Source organism: Wyeomyia smithii, chromosome 3, assembly GCF_029784165.1.
Source record: "Wyeomyia smithii strain HCP4-BCI-WySm-NY-G18 chromosome 3, ASM2978416v1, whole genome shotgun sequence".
In the NCBI taxonomy this organism is placed as follows: Eukaryota; Metazoa; Arthropoda; class Insecta; order Diptera; family Culicidae; genus Wyeomyia; species Wyeomyia smithii.
Genome location: NC_073696.1, coordinates 120,283,712 through 120,303,293, shown reverse-complemented (window position 1 = coordinate 120,303,293; position 19,582 = coordinate 120,283,712). Strand labels below are relative to the sequence as shown.

General features: G+C 37.6%; 1 long non-coding RNA gene across 1 annotated transcript; it reads right to left on the bottom strand.

The window, feature by feature from the left end:
- Positions 1–16,279: 16,279 nt before the first annotated feature.
- On the bottom strand, positions 16,280–17,239 carry LOC129732660 (uncharacterized). The gene is made up of 5 exons (XR_008729311.1): positions 17,097–17,239; positions 16,976–17,041; positions 16,793–16,910; positions 16,616–16,733; positions 16,280–16,554 (listed from the first exon to the last, which is right to left on the bottom strand). It is a non-coding gene; the product is annotated as an uncharacterized LOC129732660 (long non-coding RNA).
- Positions 17,240–19,582: the final 2,343 nt, after the last annotated feature.

The window sequence follows — 19,582 nt, the reverse complement described above, 5'->3', positions numbered from 1 at the left end:
CTTAACACGGTACCGCAGAAAATCTATAGGGTAAAGGTATCAATACTTGTCGTATTTAGTCACCACAATCGAAGAAAACAATCAAGATTAAACTAAATTTATCTTACCAAAAGATAGGTTTTCGAATAACGAACAAATTGGCATGAAAAACTCATATTCCGAAAAATGGCGCATACGTCACTTTGTCATCTCACGGCAGTAACAGTAGTAGAACTAAAATTTATTCATTTATATCTATAACGGAACGGTGGAAAAATCAGTAATAAAGTAATCTAAATGTTTTCAAATACTCTCTATAAATTAAGAAAGGTAGTTTTCTTCATGAAACACATTTAAGTCATGAGATAATTTATTTTTACTACTTGAAAAACCATTGCGGAAAATTGATATTTACTTCAAAAATCATAAGAAATTCGAGAAACTTTTGCAACTATTTTTAAAAATAGGTTTTTTGAGTAACTTTACCATATAAAGATGCCATTTTCACCTCAAACTCATCGTAAATACCTAGTGAATATACTGTAATTATAACAGTACAACCACTATGGGTACTACCTCCATTATGGGAGCGCTTACCCTACGGGGTTATGAAAAGCCCTTGGTAAAAAGTATGGCAGCTCTTTGCCGGGGTAACGACGCGGCGTACCTTGTACCTTCCGTAAATCTCCTGCGCGGCAAACGTCGCATAACAAAGATCGCATTTATAAGATGCGCTGGTGGGGACATGTTCGGAGACGACATCGATCTCATCCATGTCTCTCTTACGAGCTTGCAGGTCCAGCTTTACCTGAAGGGACAGTATCTATCAGACGATGCATGGAAATTTGACTTACGATCAAAGGAGTGAGTTAGCACAAGATAAGGAAAGATCTCTTAAAAAGATGGATGAGATCTACGATATAGATGAATCTGACTGTAGCAATTAAGTATTTAAGTTCTCTATTTTATAATTCATAAAGCCAAAAAAAACATATTTCCACCTTATTCAGAAATGGACCCAAATGAACCTTGTCAACCTTGAGAGGGTTGCAGTGATGTGCTTACAACTATATGTATTTCGCTTCAGCATGTATTTTGACGTGAACTACGTCTTTATTTTTTAATACTGCGATGCATTCTGTAAAAAAGAAAATGAAACTGGCAAATGTTGCATCAGATTTCAAACGATAATAACAGCATAACCACATGAAGGATAACAATAACCAATATAATTTTTGATAGATAAAATGTTGGAGAATTTCGTAATACGCTAGTTATTACTTTTTTTTATTGCTCAGCGCTAAACATTGGTAAAAAGTTTTCAAGACGAATTTACGCGAACAAGAATCACTCACATGTAAGCATTCCTAGCACAGACAACATGAATAGACACCAACTATTCCCTGTGATATTATCTCCATCAATATAAAAAAGAAATTGACAGAGTCTTCCCGTTCTAATAGGTCAAATTATGTTTGCTTCCATGAACTTAGACTAATTTGATGTCTTTAAGCTAAAGGTTTTTTCGAAAAGTTTGAAACAACCTTCTTGCTTGAAAAATTTTTAGAACGATTAGAACGTAATAAAAACTAATGTCTTGAAAGAAAACATACTGGTGAAAGCAACAGTACCGCACTGTAATTGTGTAGTAGAGAACCGCAGGTCTCTCGTCGTCTATGATTGCAGTGGTACACTTCTATTTGTAGATTCCTATACGTGTGCAATCGAGGGTAAACTGCATTGCTGCATCTGATGGTGATTAAAAGTTTATCTCATAAATATGATTACTATAAATCACCCAACAAGAATTGGATATTTTTGAAACGCTTTTTTCCATTAACTAAGTTTTATTCAAAATCTTTTTAGAAATTTGAACTTTGTAACATTCCTTTTTTTCATTTGTAACTTGACAAATAACATACGTATATTAGCTGTCCCCGTAATACAGTGAATGTGAATGTTAGCAAAAAATTTGGCGAGCAAAAGAACAATTTTGTTTAACATATTTTCTTATGTTTGCCTATTAGTGAACCTATGTCAGGGCTTTAATATTATTTGAAAAGTAAGATCCATATAATAAATTTGATTTAATCAGGGTTAAGTAAGACAAAATTATTCATAATGATAACTTAAATACCTATTACTGGATTTGGTTTTTGAGAAAATAAAGTTAATTCTGATTTAGACACAGTATGGAAAATTCTTGGTGCTCCTTCAACAAGAACGATATGCTTGTGCCTTGTCAAAAAATGTTGTTTGAACAACAAAATACTACAGGCACAACATCACCTAAAGTAAACGAGATAGTTGCTGAATATATTTCTAACAATAGATTTCAAGGGAAGGCTAAGATTAAAGATAGCTGAGTCACTGAGCAAAAGAATCTATTCTGTCTGCGGACTTTTGTAACGAAAAATCCCTCTAATTACAGTATTTAGTAAGAGAAAATAATTAAAAAATATGAGTTTTTCAGTTTATACTTGAGTTTTTAATGTTCCGTTAATGGATGAATATAAGAAAAAAATCCTCTCCTTGTTTTTTTTTTTTACTTCTCCAAAACTGATAGAGATAACAGGTGACAACTAAGATTTTGGATTTTTTCTACAACTTTCAAAAAAGACAGATGTACCTCAAGAAACACGGATTTATGTCTCATGAAGATACATTCAATATCAAAATAGTAGGAGGGTGGTATCCAAGACACGACCGCATAGTTGACGTAGGACAAACGTGACGTGACAATTCAAACGGAAATTTGATTATGTTTCAGATCGCAAAACGACACCTACGCATTAAGCCAACACGCCTCACTGTGCGTCGATAGCGGCAAAGTAGTCTTCACTTGGCATCGCTGCACACAAATGAATATCGAGTTCTTCTGCACTGATAGTGACGAGTGACCAGCGCTCTATTCATACATTGCTCGATGCACTACTGTTGCCTGTGCCAGCATGTTTTTCTTCAAGACATCAGTTTTAATAACATTCTTACAGCAGAACGTAAAACTGTCTGATAGTGGAGGTGGTTACGAACTTTCCGAAGAAGCTTCACCTTCAAGACATCAAAATAGTCTAGGCTCTTAGAAGCAAACGTTAGTTGACCTATTGGGACGGGGAGATTCTGTCATTTTTTTTTGTCACTGCTATACAGTATATCATAGCAGGCAGTTGGTGTCTATGCATGAAGTCTGTGTCAGGCGTGCTTGCATGTGATTGGTACATTGTGCGTGAAAATTCGACCTTGAAACTTTTATGAAATTTTCACTGTTTAATAACGAAATGATAATGATAACTGAAGAATCACAAAATTGTCCATAATTTTATCAATCCAACGACATATTGATTATTGTGATCCATCGTATGGTTACATCAGTAGGGGAACAACGGGGAAGACGGTCACCCTAAGGAAATCATTCATTATTCTGCTCAAAACAGAACATTTCAACCAACGATGTTAATAATATTCGACATTGATTATTGCTTTTCATAAAATAATGCAAACTTTTCCTTTTTAGAGTGATTTTATATCAGTTTTCACTAAAATAAAAACAGTCTCGAAAAACCACTATTTCAAAACGTGCATATGAAACGGACCGGCTGTGCTGGTAAGACAGACCTATGAGAGACTATAGCAAATTTCTTTTCTATACGGGACGACGCGCTGCGCAAAAATGCACGTGTTTGAAGCTTACCGTCGGCTGCGCCGATGGAATCATTCACATCATTTACATGTAGTATATTTACAGCTTTTAACAATGTTCTTAATGATGATTTTTGTTTCAAATGAGAGTTAATGACTTTAGGTCTCATATCGCATGCTAAGAATACATCACAACATCCAACCGTCTTGCCCAAGAGGCAAACATTTTTTTGGATCGATGTGATTTCCAAAAAAAAAATATTTTCACTAAACTATCTTAACTCACGTGTCTCAAATATGCTCAATTATTCCAATGTCATTGAAAACTATATTGTTCTGAAGTTTTACCGAAGCAGAAGCTTAAATTCGACACGGCCAAAACTACATCACATTGCTTTTCTGTTGAGGGTGAGCTTATTTTGATTATTTCTCAAATAACTAGCTATTGTTTCAATCTACATAATATCTCGAAACTCTCAGGATCCTGTTGGTATGTAACTGGCATAACTGATTTGTGTTTATTTCAATGGTTTATATAGAAATGAGCAACGGTCCATCTTGCTCGCCCTGTCCGTGTTGCCCGTTATTCCCCTATTAACGTTAGTAATCTTTCATTCCGACGTTACACCTTGGTTTTAGTTTTCACAGAATGTATCTCGATATAGTGCGGTTAGACGTAGTCCTACGTCAAAAAATTAAAAACATTCAATAAAGGTCCGTAACCGGCAATTATCTTCCATCGGTATGGTGTTCTTGAAGAAATGGAATCAATATTTTCTTTGAACATTTGTTCAGGTACGCATCTTTATTGAAAACCAAACCAGTGGACTTGAACCATCATTTAAAAGAAAAGGACGAAGTCCTTCTTTGTACATTACTTTGGCCGGTCTTCCAATATCTTGCAAGTGAATTGTTGTTGAAGTTTGAAAGAAGTTAAACACAGTCTTTCGACTTTCGCTTCTAAAATGATTTACCGTGAACTTTTTACCAAAATTTTCGGGCAGTTCAGTTAGCGGGTTTGTTGTTGTTTAAGAGAAATTCAAAAATTTTATTTGTCACCCGTAATTTAATTCAAAACTCAATCTCTTCCTTTCTAGCAAACATAGCTAAAAAAAAGTACACATAAAAGAAGTACACTAGGGGTCTTCACATCGAGCTCGTATACGAATACCCAGCCGTAAACTGTGTATCTTCCATTACTCGTCAATGGAGGTGAGTATTTTCACGACTGGGTATTTGTTTACGAGCTCGACATGAATACCCATACTATGTTTTAAAAGTTTACACCATAGTTTACTCTCCCAGCTGGTCTCGAGGTACGATGCTGGCCTAACAAGCCAGTCGTCGTAGGTTCGAGTCTCGGCTCGGTAGAGACTGTTACTGTCAGTAGGATCGTAGCGCTAGCCCCGCAATTGTCCTGTACACTTAACAGTTGGCTGCGAAGTCTGTGTATAATAAACAGAAGGTCGAGTTTCGATACGGAATGTAGCACTAAGGCTTTGCTTTGCTTACACCATAGTGAAGTTCCCTGAAAGTCACAAATCAAACTGATTATACCTACCCATACCATACCCTAACAGTCATTTCTGCTAGGTTGAGACTTATCTGATGGCTGTTTTGATTCATGTTTAATGCAAAAATTAGATTACTAGGTATCAAAATTAAAATTCTGTTAGCATGAATAATTTGTTCGAATATCAATAGTTTCATGGAGAAACAAGTTACGATGCCTGCCTTGTTCGTCTGTTGTTTCCCTGTCTTTTTCTATGAAACCATTGTGTAAGTAGGAATATAATAATAAATCTTATTTTATCGGAGATACCCATAAAATTTCCGTTTGCTAAATGAGAATGATTCTCTTTAAATTCATCCTTAACAGCATCCCTACTGTCTGAGCCAGAGGGTACAAAAACGCGTGTCTACCCAACGCAAACCCACCTATGCCAGCGCCTGACTGCCTGTTGATTTTCGTGGCGATGCGGTAATACTCATAGGTCACGAGGAAAGTCGCTTTTTGTCTTTTCGACCGCCGTCTCGCACGGTCAGCAGCAGCCGCAGAGCGCGCTCGCATTGGAGTCGTCCTTGTTTTCCACTTTAACCAGGTGAATCTTCTTTCCCTATCTGATGGCACAGCCGTGTCCCACGCAACGAACTGCGCTCCTGATGGATTACACAAATTTTAGTCACAATTTTGTTCAAAAGTTTTTAGCGGTTCTCATGCAAGTTTATTGTAATTTTCTACTGCATGTGTCGTGTGACGGCCGCGTTTACCCGTCTGACATACTCCGAAACCGTTAAATAATGTTATGTCGCGAAGCAAATGCGCAGAGAAGGTCTTGTTTCAACCCTAGCGAGGGTTGCGCGCAAGTTGATTGTGTTTCGTGGGGAAACGTGTCTTCTTTTTGTTGTTGCAGAAAATACGGCGCATGTGTCTGAATGGGAGAACAGACCAGCCAGCAGGTAGGAATCACAATTGCTCTGAACTTGCGCCGTAGCGATGTTTTATAACCGAGATGACACAACATGACGATACACACAACTTGATAACTACAGTAACGATGCCACTAGGGTGGGTGCACAATAAAACAAAAGTAATTCCCAGCTTTGAAAATTATTAATATTTTCGAGTATCAATTTGCAACGCTACAAGGTCGCGTGTATTCGAAGTCATGCTATAAATAAATGCAAAATTAAATCGAACCACCCTGCATTGAACATTGAGTACTGCGTCTCGAGCTCGATACTTGAATACGACACAACATACTGCTATAGACGGTTTTCCTGCACTAAGACGTTCCAAGCTTGTGCTTCTCACCGGTCTGCTGGCCTGTTCAATTCGTGCAGTCGGCGTTGAAATAACCTAAATAACGCGCATCAGCCGGGTCACGACGACTCTCATCGTATTCCAAACTGTATTCAACCGGCAACGGCAGCGCGTGCGTTCGTTCGCGATGAGGTGAACCCGACAGGCGCAATCCTCAAACATCGCTAACGAACGTGACGACGGTCATTCAATTCAGCAGAGCACTTCGTCGAAATGAAGTCCACCAGACTGTCACGTACTGCGAGACGTTGTCGAATTGACAGAGATTCGAAATATTATCACAGCCGTACGGGTTCTCGCGACACTGGCGGAGATGCGAAACGATTTCGAGTCGCCTCGGAACGAACAAACTTGAAAAGCTAAATATTTTTCAACCAAGGCAACACATCCTACCAGGGTAGCAAACTGTGGAATAAATCTAGCGGTAGTCTCAGCCAATTGCAGCCACTCGTCGTTTGAAGCACTGGGTGCGAAATATTCCGACGAAACGAGACAAATCCGATTCCACCGGAGGAATCCGATACAGCCGGAGCAGTCCGAAACTGGCCGAACGCTAAACGATTGCAGCCGGAATTACTGCCGAGATTCTAGTAATTTGGAAGCAAATTTTGTTCGATTGAAAATTTCTTCCGAAAAATTTCAATCCTTGCACCAGGGCGGCAGGATTTCGGGAGGCGAACGATGAAACTTGCTTCACCATCAGTAAATTAATTCACGTTGTAGTGTTGACCGTTTTGTGACTTTATCAACTGAGTACGCAAGTAAGCAATATATCTAACTAATGGTAGCAGTGGTCATAAGCTTCTACAAGAGAAGCAATACATCTGGTAATGTAAGGTAACGTTGAAGGTTTTGAATATAATCATGTGATGAAATACTGCAACAAATTATGTGTTTGAAATAATTATCTAGCAAAATATGGAATAAGTTCGAAGTATGATTGATAGTTAAACCACAGACAAACAGACGTGCCTCTTCTAAGAGAAATCCTGAAAAATATTCGTCTTTATTCGAAACGTTACACTCGTGCGCCACCATGTGAGCTTACTAACTTATTTTCGTGAAACGGTTTTTTGTCTTCGCTAATGGGTGTGCGCGCTTACTTAAATTAACGCCAGTGGCATTACTGGCGGTTTTTGTCTTTTTTTTTGCACCTGATCACGTCGATTTCCAATGTGAGTGTGCAAAATTTTCTCACGTCTTTCACGTTTCATCTTCGAGAACTTTTGATCCACTGACTCGAATTTGATGAAACTTTCACCACTATGTAAACAAACCTTTCTCATCATTGCGCTGTCATTGGTTTCTCGTAACCGTCACTATAGGCGCCACAGTAAATAGAAAACTGCGAGAAGAAGTGCACGGTGAATTTTAACCCCGCTCTTTTCACATATCGAGGAGATTAACAAGCTTGTTGGTGGCTACACTGCTCGTCTATCATTATTAATTCTAAAACTGTTCTTGGTTCACTCTTAACCATCCTCTCAATTTACCGTCGGTTTATTAGGAGCAGATCGCCGTCCTTGTCATTTCCCATGGCCGGAGATGCGATTGCATTATATCCGATATGGAATTGAACAATTGTTCTTTTGAGGACAAATAAAACACTTAATTTGAAGAGTTGATAGCTTTGGGTACCAGTAGCAGCATGGTAACAGCCTTAGCAATAGGTGCAGCCGGTACTTCCCTGAGGCCGATGTTATAAGGAAAGTAAATGGAAGCGGCACGGCGAAACAGTTCGGGTGTGCTTAGACGCGCGTCATTTTTCGTTGTTGATACTATTCCCCACATGAAACGACGCGCTTTCGTACGATATTAGCGGTAAATGCATTTGCCAACACTTACTCCAGTAAAGCCGTGTCTAATTTTCAATGTGAAAACACCTTTCTATTGTGTTAGCCGTGCGCATTAGGCCTCTGCCAGGCTAAACGCGAAAAGCGGCGCGAACCGACTCGCCCGGCCGTAGGTTAATGTACAGCCGTAAGTAGAGCTGTGTAAAAGTATTCTACTTCATCCTTGCGGTCGTGGCTTTGCACACAACCCTCCTGTGATTTTTCTAAAGGTGGCGGGGAAATCTGCAAACAGACACCTAAGAAGAGAACTCAGGGTGTGGGGATGAGACTAGGGGAGAGATGCTGGGGTAGTTACACTCCCCCAGGCACCTACTGGTCCCTGTCCCGACCCACTAAAACCCCTCCAGTCTCCAGCCCTCGTCTTCCCGGAACGACGGTTAAGTATTACTTCGGTTTTTGTCTTTGATAATGAATGTGCACGCTTGCTTATAGCGACACTAAAGGCATTATTGCCCACTAAGCAAAATTTTGAAATAATCGTTATTTTTCTGGTCGATGAAATTGTCATCGAGTGGCACGTCTGTTTGTCTGTGGTTAAACTAACCTTTGCTGATACTAATATAAACACTTGAGGCAATATCATAATTGGAAAAATTCTTTTAGGAATAGTAGTTTTCGTCACAATGTACACTTGTGTACAACAGACATCAGAATTACCCATTATTTATATTTTGGGTACAATTGTGATATTGTCTCGCACTAGCTGACAAAACGATCACCAGTAGAATAGTAGTAAATGCTGTGCTCAAATAAAAACTAAGCAAGTTTTCAGTTTAGATACCTGTGAGCACGAACAGAAGACAATAGAAGACAATAGATTTGAGAAGGTATTCACACAGCAATAGTTTAAATGTAAATGTAAACCAAGGTAGAGTTATGTCACTAAATGCTTAAATCGCGTTCAGACAAAATACTATAAGGTTTGCAAAGTGGATATGTACATGAATCAAGGACGCTATAAATCTATGATTTCAACAAGTTGGTTTGAATCGACTTCTGTGAGGTTCTATTCAAAATATGCTCAGAAGAGTCTTCAGAAATGCCTAATTTAAGAAAATGTATTGTCTGTAACATTTTGTGTCCTGGAGGCACATAAGAGCAGACCAAGAAACTACTTAGCTACTATGTGAAGTTCATACCACTCGAAACTTTTCTTTGTTTATGTATCACAGTTGATCCTGAATTTTTGATAATTTTTTCGATTTATTATCTTTTAACCCTTTACTTTTCAACTAATTTCTTTTAACTCTTCAACTAATCGTTTCGATTTATAGATTTATAGTTAACCATAATGACAAAATGCGTAACAGTGGTAACGGCATACCACCATAAAAAGTTGGAATAAACCAAGAGCAGGTCTCTTTTATCTGGTTACCATCAGAACTGACGTTTCTTTGCTGCTCGAGATCACCGAAAGCTCCTGTCTGGTACGTTTCATCTCGGTGTACTTTAATTCGCTCGTTAATAGTCACGGTTCGGTCCCGGCACTGTTCTACACTTTTAAATTAATATAATACGGTCATATTTATAATAGTGGCGACGGAGATAAAGGAAAAAGTTAGTGCGCGTATAAGAAAAGTGTGCTTTAATAGCAAATTAATCCGTGAAAAAAACCATATCGTGAAAGTGAGATTTGCTACCGCAATGGTAGCGTCGGTGTCATCCGACATAATTTTTTTTGTCTTGACTTGGAAGATCTACGGCACAGAATTAGGCGCCGAATTAGAAATTTGTGATATACAAAAATACACCGCTGTAAAGTATTGTAGAAAGCTGGGCAAAGTGTTCGGTAATATGGAATTCGTCATAACTAGTGCAGGGTGCGCTGTAAAAGCATAAAGTCGCTAATTTCTGGCGGCATTGTTTCAATTGAATTACTTGGTGAGTCGTTTTTTATTCCTTTTCTATAGTTCCTTTGTTAATGATGGAAGCAAAGAATCTGAGCTGAATTTTTTTATTTGTTGCTTGCTCGTTTATTCTTCGGAGTCTTAAAATAAACTATCAATATCACCATATTTCAACGACGTCCTTTTTCAAATTTCAGCAGGAAACTAAAATTTTTGTAATGTATATTTCAATAAACCAATAAAAAAAGTTTGTGCCAATAAAATGCTATGACCATAAATTCGGCAATCCCTAAAGGGAACTAGTTCTGCCTAACTGCGCACTAGCATTTTAAGATGTGTTTTCTTGAGTTCCACCAAGCAAAGGAAACTTAAAGTTTGGATAAATATGTTTCAACAAAGCAGACGTTCAATCTTTTTTTGTTTGTGATTTACCAATGGTTTCATCGAACTGTTTTTAAAAAGATGATTTAGCAACATAAGGCGGGGCTATGCTTTCCGTTCCTCTTCCGTTGCAGCTTAATTTCACCTGGTCTTCAAACCTTGTTTTTTAAATCCAGGATCCAGGAAAATAACTACATCTCGTCTCCAAATTGTTTTACAATATCACTATGTTACTAATCAAATGATACACTTTAAGATAAGGTGACGAATTGTTCGGCAGATATTGCAACAGTAACTTCATTGAAATTACGAAGAATGCTTACGTTTGACTCTATGATTTCCCAGTTGCCACTTTCCAACGTACAGCGGTACAGCGTTTTGGATCTAGTGAATCCAATGTGGAAATTGCGGCCATTATCTCTCAACTATATTGCCTGAAGTGTGCGGTTAAAAAGTAAGGTGGAGCATTTACTTTCTTCGAAGAAATAACTTTTAAGATTCGTTCGACAGTGGTTTGTCAATTATTGGCATAGCCCCAGTTTTTATATTTCGTAGTGACTAAAAACGCCTAAAGTCACTCTTTTTTATATGTCAAACCAATTTATCCAAATTTATTAATTTTTTTTTTTTACTTGACAAGTACATTTTTTTCTACAATTACATTCAATTACTTGAGGAAGCTTTTGAAATCTATTAATGTAATAACATTCAAAATATATATAATAACGTTCATATCTCACCATTTATGGTATAACTCACAATTTAAATTTTGAATAAATGTTAGTTAATTAAAAAACCATTACAAACATCCCCCTATTAAAAAATATCAGCTTTTTAAATATAACACTAGAAAAAGAGTTGATCGCACGTACGTCTTTGAAATTTAATAGAAAATTCGTCAAAAATTTTTTGCTACTTGGCGTGAGCTCTGTGGATACTTTCTCGATAGCATTGAAAGTAGGCACGAAATGCCTACATTGAATCCGTCTATGACAAATTTCATTTTGGTATCATATACAGCCGAATTCATCCCCATTCTTCCGAGCGAACGGTTAAAAATGTTGCGATTACTGCAATCAGCCTGCTCAACTCCTGCCAGCCTGGTGAGGAAGCACCAAATCAGCAAAATGACGGGCTTTACTCGTATTTGACAGACAAGAAACGCCTCTGTTTTTTCAATTCAATCTTGCAGGACGGTTTGCACCAACCAATCCAATTCGATCGTTCGGTTCTCGCTTCGGAGGAAAGCAGCTTCCCCACGTTTTGTAGCATACACCCTCGCTGCATGTATAGAAATGGCGAACACGTGTTCGTAAAGACCGGCAGTTATATTCGAACGGATACAACATCGCTTCGTGCCGCATCGACCGAGCAGCGTGGTCATCAGGCCAGAACTACCTGCCAGTGTGCATGCTCTCCTAGTAAAATAGAGGGAAGCAAAAACTCTTTGGCGGGGCTGAATAAGCTTTGCGACCAAACGGCGGCTCTGTTTGCACGCCGTTAAAAGGAAATTGGAAATCGGATTCACCACCCGAGTCGACAGATGCCGAAACTCTCCTCCGCTAACAGGGGTTTCGGGAAGTATTCAGGTTGAATTCTTTGTTATTAGAATGGAAACGGTATGATAATCTATTTTTATTAATTTTAAAAATAATCAAAAATCATAATGGATATTTTTAAAATAGACTTAATCTGTGCTTGGCCGCACTGTAAAAACCCCAAACGTTGCAAATCCGAAATACGTTTCTACCACCCGCAAAAAAGTGGGGAAGGAGAACCCCTCCGTACTTCGTTACACTGTTGTCCGCTATACAAAACCTCCTCCCGTTAGAGGAGAAACGCTGCAGCACGCTAGTGCTTCCTAGCGCTGTCAAATGGCGACACGGTTGCCACGCGATCTGGCCCGGCTGCCATGAATTTGACTACCACCATTAGCTCGAGCGGCGATGGCGTCGTCACGTGCCGTCGTAATCCGTTCCGTAGCCGCCGGCAGCCGTGTCCACATGTTGCGCGAGTGGTGCTACCACACAAAGCCAAAATGGTCGTCCCAATCGGAAAGGGTTGACAGCGTGTTTCACTACACGGACGGCACGATGCACATTTCACACCAGGGCAGCAGACATCGCAGCAGGCACTACCGTCATGTTGGAGTGATAGTATAACGTCAGCTGGCTGTCTGAGATCACGCGCGTTGTCATGGTGGTGGTTGAAGCACGCGCAAAGAGAAGATGGAGGGTACGATGATTGTAGCCGTAATCGAACCGTTCGTAATTCATAGAGGGGATAGAAGTGCATTTTAAACAGCGAGCACTTTGCATGGTGGGTTCCGAAGATGGGAGTGGGAGTGGTTATTGATCGCTAACCGGTTAGGTAAATATGAGCAATCGGGCTAATCTGCCTAGCAGGAAAAAGTGCCTTTTACTGCAACTACTTGTTGTAGAAACACAGTTTAATAAGTCAGTTAGAGGTAAACTACTGTCTCTCTTAAGCAGTACTGTCAAGTGTTTAACATTATTAAAGTTTGGTTTCAATTGCCTAAGTCGATTGCTACAAATTACTTTTCGGGTTATCATCACGGTTCAATCTGAAAAGGTATCTTGAACAGACCTTTTCTTCATGTGCAAGATTACTGCATTGTTTCATAAAAAATACATTCAAATGTTTAACAACTTTTCTTGGTGATGTTCAGAAAGTTTCATTATGATTTTTCTATGGAATGTCAAGTAAATAGTAAATTGAGCAAATAAGTTTGAAAAATAAAACGATTCAATTGCTGTTGTGCCCCAAACAATTGTCCTCCAAACAGATGGCTACTATAGCCTATTTTCAAACAGGGTTAACAAGGTAATGTATCAGGTACCCAAATAACTATATTAAATAACGTTTCTAGAATGATTGTAAACTTGCAGATGAAAGAAAAAAAACCTCTGGTATGTTTTAGATATAAACATGAGAACCTTGCACCATCCTAATATTTGTAAAGCTATTTTGATTCGGCATTTAGCTTTTTTTTAAATCCAAAGTCAGTTGAAGTCTCATCAGCTTTCAAATGGAACTTAATCAAATTTGAATAATTTGATAAAGAGTGTTATTAATATTGGTTTGCACATTTCAAAGAACTAATTATCATTGATAAAGAAATGTGAACAAGCCATTAGCAGGGTGTGTGTCGAATATATGTTAAGGTTCGGTATCTGGAACATTTCACAAATATGGAGAAAACTAACTGACTTGACAAACTTTGTACCGTCCATTTTTTTCTCTTCATTTAATTAGTTTTGAACATTAAAGGCATGGAAATTATAAATTGAATATATCCATAAAAACTACTGATTTATTCATACAATCTGTTTGTTTCTTAAAATTTTTTTTTTTTTGATCGATAAAATTCAAATCGTCAAAAGTTTTGGTTTTCGCCATCAGGACTGTAAGTATAGGTCGATATGATTTCGCTTTGTGAAATATACTAATATGTCAAATCCATTTTCGTATAATCACCGTTTTGAGCTCAGTTTTTGTCCGATTTAAGATCTGTTTTTTTTTTTGAAGATGAGTAAGAAGATGCTAATATGTGGACAAATTCTTAGAATTTTGATAATGGCGTCGAAAAAACATCAAAAATTTCCGATTTCTCAAAAAACAAATTTGCGCCATTGTTGCCCCTTAAGGTGAAATGGTTCCAAACTCGGGGGAATTTGTTTTTGCATCAAACTACCAACATAAAAATTCATACTTAGAAGCCAAGGTAAAATACTACAAGGTATACAGCCCTAGGGTTGTATGAACTGGTGACGTGAGAATAAACACTGTAATTAAGGGATTTTTTGTTATAAAATATACAGAGTCCGCAGACAGAATCAATTTGTTTGTTTCAGCCTTCCCTTAAAATGTATTTTTAGAAATATATTTAACAACACTCGAAAGAATATCGTTTGTATTATTTTGGCGAAATTATGCCTGTAGTATTTTTTTGTGCAAACAACATCTATTTGACAAGGCATAAGCATATCGTTATTGTTGGAGAAGCACCAAACTTTTCTCGTAATGCGTCAAAATCAAAATTAACTCTGTATCCTCAAAAACCAAACTCAATAATACTCACGTTATCATAATGGATGGTTTTGTCTTATTTAACTCTGATTAAAGTAAATTTATAATATGGATCTTGCTTTCATAATAATATGGAAGCCCTTACATAGGCTCATTAATTGGCAAATATAAGAAGATATTTTAATTATAATTATCTATAAGTTCCAGCAAAAAATCGTAGCGATCATTTTGTTTTTTGCTTGACAATTTTTTTCATTTGCCTACAATTACATTCACTGTATTACGAAGACAGCTTATATGCGTATATTATGGTAAAGTTACCAATAATAATATATCATCTTGAAATTTTAAAATGTAAAAAAAGATCCTGAATGAATCTTAATAAATGGACCAAAAATTCACAAGCATTCGCCGGTTCTAACTTGTCTATAAATTTGTATATTCGGGATTTCAGGTTTTGATACTATCCGGTCACGATCATTTAGTGAATATCGACGATAAAATTAAATAAATGTAACTTATAACCGTTGCAAAAATGTACAATTCTTTTTGAGTAATTTATGGAAATCATATTTATGAGATAAACTTTCAATCAGCATTGCAGTTTTACGTCGATTGCACACAAATAGAAATGTACGAATAGAAATGTACCACTGCAATACGAATAGTACCGCTGCAGTACGAATATAAGTGTACCGCTGAAATGTACGAACGGAAGCGTACCACTGAAATGTACGAATGGAAGCGTACCGCTGCAATCATGGATGACGAGAGACCGGCGGCTCTCAGCTCCACTGGTACTGTTGCTTTTAGCAGCATATTTCTTTCAGGACATCAGTTTTTATTAGGTTCTAAAAGCAGTGTTAGGAATTGTTCAAGAATGGGGATTGTTTCAGAATGTTCGGAAAACATTTACCTCGAGACATCATATTAGTCTAAGCTCATGGAAGCAAAAATAAATTGACCTATTGGGACGGGAAGACTCGGTCAATTTTTTTATATTTATGCAGAAAATATCACATGGAACGGTTGGTCCATTCACGTCGTCTGTACTAGAAATGTCATTGAAACTTATCATCAATTTTACCGCATAGCAAGGAAATTAGAGTGATAACTAGCATATTACAAAATTGTTCTTCATTTTATCTATCCAACAACAATATTGGTTATTGTTATCCATCATGTGGCTATGCTGTTATTAACGTTTGATATCTGACGCAACATTTGCCAGTTTTATTTTCAATTTTACAGAATGCATTCCAGTATACACACTCAATTTTTTTTGCTGTAAACCAGCAAAATTTTGCTGGATTTTGCCGAGCTGTAAAACCAGCAATTCAACCAGCAAAATATTCTAATTCTGCTGTTTTTCAGCAAAACGAAACTGACAGAACTCAGCTGTATTTCAGCAATTTGTTTGCTGTAATATCAGCAAAACCATGAATAACTTATTTTGCTGTATTATCAGTAATTTAACGGTTTTGCTGGAAAACAGCATTAAATTTCTGGTTGCGTAAATTGTACGTGGAAATAAGAAAACATATGACTGAGAAAGATTTTTCGACCATGCATCGAAATCTCGAATTGAAGTATTGTACTTTCGATACATGACCGAAAAAAATCTCCCAAAATTTAGTTATCAATTAAAATGTTTGTCATTTTTATTTGAAAAATATCTTAAATTCTAATTCAACAAAACAATAGAATTATTTACGGCCTTTGATGGTTTGGATACATTCAAAATAGCTCCCGTAGAAAAAGGAAAAAAGTTGGCATGTGATGGCTCAAACTTACAGTTGAAAAAATAATGTGTCTCGATCATTGTGAAAAATGCGTACTCAATATCAAGCCCTACTGGAAAAAATGTCTGTCCTATGCGAATAAAACATTCTCCCTCGGAATATAAATGTCCTTAAATGATCATCACCGGATTTTGTGCGCCCTGGTTGCTCATGACGTAGTGATTAATGTCGTCTTCCGGCTGAAATCAAGAGAGGCATCCACTGAAATATTATAAATATTTATAGAGCAATTGTATTTACATTTATCCATTCGACAATGCCTTCCAACAGATTAGTTATTTTCTGCGATCCTTTATTAGTCCTTTTGGTTCCACGGGATGGATTTTTTCTTTAATAATTAGTATTGAATGAATGAACTCTATAAATAAGGTATTGTTGATCAAAGTGAATATATACAAAGCGCTGAATAACACTTACGATTGTTTAGAGATGGGTGCAAATATTTGATTTTTTAAATAATTTTGTCTTGAAACAAACTCCATTGGCTCATTTGTACGGAAGCTCCTGGAAACATGTCCATGAAATCGCAACAAATCTAAAATAAATTGAAAGAAATTGGCTAAGATATAAAGTTGTTGTAAGTTTAAAGGATATAAGTACCAAGAGTCCATTGAGTGCAAATTCAGTTCATGGTGTCTGTTGGAAAATACAATCAATATCGAAATCCTGCAAATAAAACTATGTTATTTTACTTCAACAAAAACATCTGCAAAAATGATACCTTTGAATAAGAATTGTTTTATTTTTTGTAAATTGGGGTTGGTTTAGATAGACCGTCAACGTAAAGTGACAAAAGGCACTACCCTCTGACGGTGACAGCCGGGGCGGACCGCTTCCCCCACGCTACGCCGGTGGCTGCATGATAATTTAATTTGCAAGTGCCAAAATAATTTGCATGCTTTGTGCCACCAGCGGCATATCGATAATTGTTAGCGCCAACAATATGATCGATATAAGACGATTATCGACATAACGTTAAAGATCGAAAATTTTCTCATCATTTGTTTGTTTATTTTTTAATCGACTCTTTTTTCTGCTAGCAATAGCAGGTGAATTAAATTCATTAAAGCAAAGACAACAGACATCCAAGCTAGTTTCGCTTCATGTGTAAAAAGATTCAACGGTTTTTTAGCATGTCGCAATACGCAGTATGGTGGCGCTAAGAACACTTAGTAGTCAACGGTTTAATAAAATCGATAGTTTTATAGCTTTTATCGATATTCTCGCAATAAGAAGGGTTGCGGTTTTTAATGTAGAAATTTCGAGCAGTCGTAATTTTTACACAATCGACAATTTTATTCCTTCCCAGCTTATATTTACGATAAATATGTTTGTTTTAATGTTGATTTGAAAAAAAAACACCCACCTTACAAAATCAGTGTTATATCATTGCGAAAACAGCGACTCTAAAACCTGTGATAATGTTCATGCGTCTGGCAGCTTTGACTGTAATCCAGCGCTGCCATCACTAAACTGGTTAGAGTCGCAAGTTGCAGAAAGATGTCGTTAGCATTCCAAATGAGTAAAAGTTTAAAATCTTACACACGATTTCTGGAGTTTTTTGTTCTAGCTTGGATGTCTGTTATCTGTGATTAAAGTAATATATATATATAGCAATTTTGTTTTTCTGTACTGTAAAACGGTGTGCACCGTGCTTCTAATTTGTTGTGTACTGAGCTAAACAAGCCAAAAAAACGTGAGGAACGCCGTGAATGTTGTCCAGATATTCGGAAGTAAAAAATCACAAGAAGGTTGTATGCAAAGCCACGACCGTAAGGTTGAAGTAGAATACTTTTACAAGAAAGATAACCTGGCTGCTTGCGTGTCAGTCATTTTTTCTAGTAAATAAACGTTGACCGTTCATTGGCAGTATTGTAATTTCTTTTTGTCTGATATTTTGAATGAAGTTCATTGGATATTTTTAAATTTTGTGCAAATGAGAAGTTGAAGTGCTGCTGAATTGTAATATGCACATTTAATACGACATCATTAAACGGGAACGGAACAAAGGCTACGGTTATGCAGAACGCGAATGCCGGCGCGATGCGATTCGCCTCACCGTGGTGAAATGTACAGCTCTTTTAAGGGGAAATAGAGCTATACATTTCAACAGATTTCGTCTTGCCGAATCGCATCGCGCCGTTATTTGCGTTCTGCATGACCGTAGCCAAACACTAAGCGATGCAAGCACGTAATAATAGTCAGAGTATGCATGTAAATGAAGATAATTAACTTTGGATTATAGCGCAAAACGAGAAAATATTAACTCTTCAAATAATCATTTGTGTTCTTCAAATTTCAGTTGTTCAATTTAATATCCGATGAAATGTTCGTTTATTATCTGATGAAGCTCTTATATAGGCCAAATGATGCATTCCCAATTTACTAGGTCCATAACTCTGCCGACCGTGCTTGGGAAAGCGCGGTATAGCGACCAATCAGAGGTCGAATTTTGTGTTTTGACAAGGCTTAAGAGTTTTCAATAGTACAATAGTTCGAATGATAAAATTGCAATTTCATGCATTTGGTAGGAATCTTAGAAGATTTTCTAACCTGCAAAAACGAAGGAAATCCATCGAAAACTAACCGATTTATTAGCATTTGAAAATTTCGGCCTCAGGGAAGTACCGGCTGCAGCTGCATCCACCGCTGAGGCTGTCACTATACTGCTATTGGTACCAAAAGCTATTAACTCTTCAAATAAGTGTGTTATTTGTTCTCAAAAGAACAATTGTTCAATTCAAAATCGGATTTACGCAATCGCATCTCTGTAATATGACCGACAATAATATTCTTCTGAACAAACTGATACAACTTTCCCATTAGGCCTCTGCCATAATAGACGCGAACCGATTCGCTCAGCTGTAGGTTAATGTACAGCCATCAGTAGAGCTGTACATCAACCTACGGCCGAGCGAATCGGTTCGCGCCGCTGGCCCAACTGTTGAGCAACTGCAACGCTATCCGTAGCCATGCCACAGTTGTGGCCGCCATTGGTATCCGCTGTACCTGCATCTGCTGGCCCTGCTGCTATCGATGGTGAGATCCGCTGAAACTGCTACGCTTATTCGCAGCCATGCCACAGTTGTGGCCGCTATCCGCTATCGATGGTACCCACTGCTCGCTCCCGCTGCTGCTAAGGGAGGACTGCTGTCGTCGCTGTTCAGAACTACTATGAGCGGCTTCGACTAAAACAGGCTCTTATAT